Source organism: Procambarus clarkii, chromosome 4, assembly GCF_040958095.1.
Source record: "Procambarus clarkii isolate CNS0578487 chromosome 4, FALCON_Pclarkii_2.0, whole genome shotgun sequence".
NCBI classification, from domain to species: Eukaryota; Metazoa; Arthropoda; class Malacostraca; order Decapoda; family Cambaridae; genus Procambarus; species Procambarus clarkii.
Window position 1 is genome coordinate 33,765,859 of NC_091153.1, and position 5,767 is coordinate 33,771,625.

The 5,767-nt window shown below is 48.0% G+C and overlaps 1 pseudogene; it reads right to left on the reverse strand.

The window, feature by feature from the left end:
- Window positions 1-4,114: 4,114 nt before the first annotated feature.
- Window positions 4,115-5,767, reverse strand: part of LOC138370980 (mucin-12-like) — a 7,782-nt pseudogene continuing 6,129 nt past the window's right edge.

Consider the following 5,767-nt stretch of genomic DNA (forward strand, 5'->3'; position numbering starts at 1 on the left):
TGGATAGGGGCAGCAAGACGGAGAGCGACTGCAATATGGAGCTCCTGCGGATCAAGACGTGTGTCTGTCACAGACATAGGGACTTCCAAAAGGAAGTCCCCTGCATGGGGAGCCTTCACAGCTGTGAGGCGTGCACGATCACTGGGGGTTGTTGTTGCCTCCAGCAAAGCTGTGACTTCTTTGTCTACAATGGGGCTGTCACAGCTGGATTGTTTCTTGGCTTTCGACATGGTTGGTCTGAGTGCTGGGTCTTCCATGATACCCCATTTTGTGTCGCATTCCGTGTAGTGCGAGTTCTGTATTCCAGCTATGTCACACAGGTTGTCAGATAAAATTTCCTTAACCAGTTATCTGATGCTAAGGAGGAAGACAGGAAGGCTGCGACAGCAATTTGTGTGTCGGTGCGGACACCCAAACTACCGAGCCTGACAGGAAGAGTGGCTTGTTTCCACTGGCATTCGTTGAGGGAGAGGTGAAAAACTATTTCTAGCATGGTCTTCAATAATAGGTCACACTCTTCAAACTTTGGGCTGTTGTAGGATGGGGAGCACCTCAGAAAGTAGGTTAGCCTCGGAAGGGATAGGCATTTAGTGAGGAAATATAAAACATCGTGGGCATCATGGCATCTATTCTCTCTTCCATCCTCCTGAGGTCTGTGATTTTCTTATCAAGGATCTCCTCAATGACGTTAGACCCGAGGGGGGCTCCAAGGAGGGTGCTGGTCTCGGCCCTAATGACATGGGCTCCAGGCAAGGCAGACCTTATTCTAGTTATGATGTCTGGGTTGGAGGAGACTACTTCACACTTGGAAGGGTTCAGGAAGAGACCCAGGCTTACTTCTTGCTCCCTTATTTTTCTGATGATTCCAAGATGTGGTCTATGGTGCCAGCTATAGTGCCATCATCCAAAAACCAAAAGTTGAACTCGCTGGACAAGTTTTCTGTGATTTCTTTTAAGACTAAGCAGAAAAGAAGAGGAACTAGAGGATCACCTTGCTGAACACTTTCACATGATTTGATTTCGTGTTCACCAAAGAGCAGTTTTTGGCTCACCACTGTAGCACGATAGTATGAACGGGTAGAGGAGCCAGAAATGGCGTTATACGGCACAAAGCACTGCATCTCTTCTGACCATGTTGAAGGCATTCTTAAAGTCCAGTTTGAGTAGGGCCTTTGCATCAGAAATGTTGGTGATGTATGCTCGTGCTGCATGGGGCAGCTGCTTTACAGCCTTAGGGGATCCCAATTCCTAGCTGAATTGGTTTCAACAATTCAGTCGCTTGCTGGCTGACATTCCTCGTAGCAGCTTTGGCAACCAGACGTCGGAGAGTGTTGCCAACAGCGATTGGCCTGATTCCCTCGTCCTTCTTTTTGGGAACACAGAGGGAGGTACCAAAAAAGAGGGGCCTGATGACCTCAGGTATCTCACCAGCCAGGCACGCATTGACGAACCTTATGAGTTCCATAAGAAGATCTTGTGCAGTATCACCAACAACCGGATTTAACATTTGCTTGATGTGTTGAGGTTTTAATACTGTAAAGCCGCCAGCTGACCCAGGTGGAAAAGAAAGGGCTGCTTTGTAGACCTGAAATTCACCAACAGTTAATGGGTCTGAAATGGTCTCGGCTGGTGGCGGAACGATCACCCCCAGAGCTTTGAGAGCTCTGGGGGTGGGGGTGCTTGCTTTGCAGTGCCCGAGCTGTGGTGACTTTCGAGGAACAATTTTCTCGTCACCGGCGAGGATTCTAATAGCACTTGAGGTATTTCCCTTTTCAATTTTCTTGGTGATTTGTGCTCTGATTTTGTACGTTTCCGTTATGTTGTTGTTATCATTTCTATGGTGGGTGTGTTTTGCTCGAAGAGGCAGGCGAGCTATGTTATCCCCCCTTACCATTGGGTATTCATATTTCGCCCTCAGGACCGAGGATGCAAGTGATTTGTTCCTCCTTGGAGGGACAGTGAGGCATACATTGCCAAACAAAAGGACATTATGCCATGCTTGAATGTTTTCCAGGGCTTCATTGAAACTTTTCAGAAGATTACAGAGTTTGGCTGCAACATTTGGGTGGGCTGCTTTTGGGATGTGTGGTAATGTTCGAGCAGACGTCGCTATGATCGTTTGAGTGAGGTTTTCAGATGAGATTAAGTGTAAATGCAGCGAAATGCCGTACGCTAAGCATAGTGATCGATGCACATCGCAAGACGTGGCATGTCCCCACCAAGAAGGCATACTACGTCGGGGACGATGAAATCGATACTATAAGTGTGGCGTACGAGTATAAGTAGTACTTAGGAATTCTTATCAAGGCCGGGGGCAGACGCTTATCCTATGGTTCCCTGTTTGAGGACGGCCTGACGAACATCACTAAGGCGCCACTCAAACCCCAACAGAGGCAATATCTACTAAAACACCACCTAATCCCCAAGATGAACCACCGGCTTGTTCTCGGACGCGTGTTTAAGACGGAATTAGCGAGGCTGCAGCATAACATTCGTAGCTGGCTGAGGCTGCCTCATGACACTCCTAATGCCTATTATCATGCAGACGTGAAGGACGGTGGACTAGGAATACCCGACTTTGCCACATCAATCCGCCTACAGAAGAACAAGCGGTTCGGAGCATTAGTGAAGTTGGAGGATCCAGTGGTAGTGGCAGCGGCTCCCCTACCCACGTTTCAAGCACGAATGCGTCGATGGGTAGACCTGACCACGGCTGCCAGAACCCCTTCTAACAGAACGACTGAGCGCTCTAGGAAGTGGAAAGCAAAACTGTATAGCATGGTCGACGGTTCCGGCCTTGCTTCCTCTTGTGAGGTTCCATCTTCCCACAAGTGGATCGCATCCGGTACCCGTTTGCTAAGCGGAGGAGATTTTGCTCATGCCATCCAGATTAGGGCAAACGCTGTAGCACGCCGTCTAGAGAAGCTAGGGGTAGACCCGAAGCTTCTGGTCTCTGCGATGCTTGCCAGAAACCAGGGACCCTGGGCCACATATCCCATGCATGCCACAAGACACATGGGGCTCAGGTGAAACGTCATGACGATATCACCTTGTTCGTAGCCGGCCGCCTGCGGCAAAGAGGTTTTGAGGTGGAACGTGAAGTCCGTATACTGGATGGAGGGACATTCTGTAAGCCTGACATCATAGCTTGCAGAGGTGATGAGGTCTTTATATTAGACATCCAGGTCTTTGCTGATAACTTCCCACTCTCTCGTCCTCATCAGAACAAGTGCGACAAGTACGGCACCCCAGAGATCCTTCAAAAGGTCAGAAAATATACCGGGAAGCACACAGCATCCGCCTCTTCAATAACCCTTAATTGGAGAGGAGGATGGTGCAAGGAGAGTGCGTGTGATCTACAGGATATGGGACTCACCAAGAGCGACCTTGAGATTTGCTCTGTGAAAGCCCTGACCTGGACATATTCCATCTACAGAATATGGTCCAAGACCACATCTAGGGGCAGACCACCTTAGTCCCAGGATCACCGTGCACAGGGTGCATAAGGGTTAATATAGTCTCACTTAGGTGAACCGCTGCCGGGATAGCTGGTAGCCAACTATCTAAGCAGAGTCGTCATCTGGAGTACCATTTCTCCAAATGGGTTCTCACAAGAGGGTGGATGACCTGACCGGAGCCCACGAGTGGGTAAGGCGGCGGCCGGAGGGACCCCCATGCGCATACATGATATCCCTCCCGCTCCAGGGCCTTGTTAGAAGCTTCCACTATGAATAGTTTTTTCCATGTATGCCGAAGACAAGTCACCAATCCTGCCGCTTAGGCAGCTTGTTGTTTTGCCTTCAGCTTTAGTTCTTTTTTAATGATATACTGTGCACCTCTCCCTTTGTGTGTATCCCATGTTACAAAAACCAAACATAAAAGAATTTTCCATTTTGTGTATGTCATTTTCATGTTATTATTGTGTGTTATTATTATCATCTTAACTCTTGTGGGTTGTGATGAGATCTGCCATTTATGTGTATTTTAGTTTGTGTTGATAGGGAATTAGGTATGCTTAGGGGTGCCTTCTCGCCATGCCCTGTGGCTGAGGGGATTTGTGCCCTAAAGCTGCATAAACACCCTATCCCCCCGCCCCCCGAAGTGGCAAGGGGAGTTAGGGGACATCAATAATGGGGGTGTCTTCCCAACCTGTTAATGGCAACTGGCCATTGCTCCCCTTTGGAGGCTGGTGGGAACCACTGCATTTTGCTTCATTGAAGGTGTGTAAGCGGATAATACCACCGTTAATGTTTATAGTGGTGTTTTTGTTGCATACTCGGCAAAAACCTCTTTTAGGAGTAGTTGTTGGCACCTCAAGGATTGTGGAGTCCGACCGCTGGGACCCCTTCCATTTCAACTCAGTTAAGAGAGTTAAACTGTGCATTATTCTATAGGGGGAATGGGGGGTGGGGCAAACACACTGGGTCTTGGTCAAGCAACTGCCAGCAACTGGGTGTGGAGGCCGCGGCTGGGTGAGAACTTCACAAAGTACCGGGAGGTGAGGGTCAACTCAGGTAGTGAGGTGGGCCGGTTGGTGAGGGAGGGAGGGATGAGGTCGGTTTGGGAGGAGGGGCGTAGTATCGTGTGGGCTATACACATGACATACAATATACATTCATATATATGTACACCAAGGTATGTATGACACTAAGAATATGGGGTTGGCACTTTGTTATATGTATGGCACTATAAACTGGGGTTGACACTTTGTGGCGTATATGGCACTATATAACGGAGTTAGCACTTTTTAGATGTATATATCGCTATGACACTATGACACTATATATACATGGTATGCACTTTGTGTTTCGGGGCCACAAAATATACTCTAAACGGACACAAATTGTTCACTACCATTCACTGAGCCCGCGAAGGAGATGGTGGGGTGGTGGGTTGTGAGGGGAGTTTGAAATGCTGCCGACACCAGATCCTCCGCCTGACCTGTGAGCGGGTGTTCCTAGTGATGCCTTACTCTAAGGTTCACTTTCCCTCACGCACCTCCCTCCTCCCCCCCCCCTTCCCCATCCCGTCCCGGCCGTTGACGAGGTAGGCTTCCCTCACTGGCGCTGGCACTGGTGTGTCCAAGCTTGGCAAGCCAGAGATTTGTAAAATACCATTGAGTGAGACGATCGAGGGACTTCAAAAGCTGGGAAATGTCCTCTAATGATGTTCACGTATATCCTGGCCGAAACCTCACCTGCTTGGCGTCACTGTTTTGTGATAAAATATGAAGGCAGTCCGGAGCTCCTTCCCGAGCGTCCAGTCTCCACGGTGCCTCCACCGCACAGTACAAGGCAATTTATATTGCATTTAAATATATGATTTGATAAATGCGAAGCGAATGAGAATGCAAAGAACACAGAGAACATGCGGGGAATATGAATCGATCTTGCAAAGAAAAAAAAATCATGAAAAGAATATATGTAGAGTAGAATGAACAACGTAACTGTGAAGAACATGTTAAGAACATTATGAGAACAGGACAAGGAAAACAGAAAACATAAATAGAATTTGTAGAGAACTTGAAAGAGAATGGAAAAAACGTGGAGAAACAGGTGAAAAATATCCATTGAAATTACAGAAAACGTGAATAATGAGTATAAAAGTTGTACTGAGAATATACTGTGAACATACAGCGAACACAAAAATACGGTAAGATTATTGAATAACAGCTACATTTAAAATTCTTGAGAGAAGGCTTGGATGAGATTGGGAAGGGGGTGAGATGCGGAGGAGTCGGGAGTTAAGGGGGGTGGGGGGGGGGGGA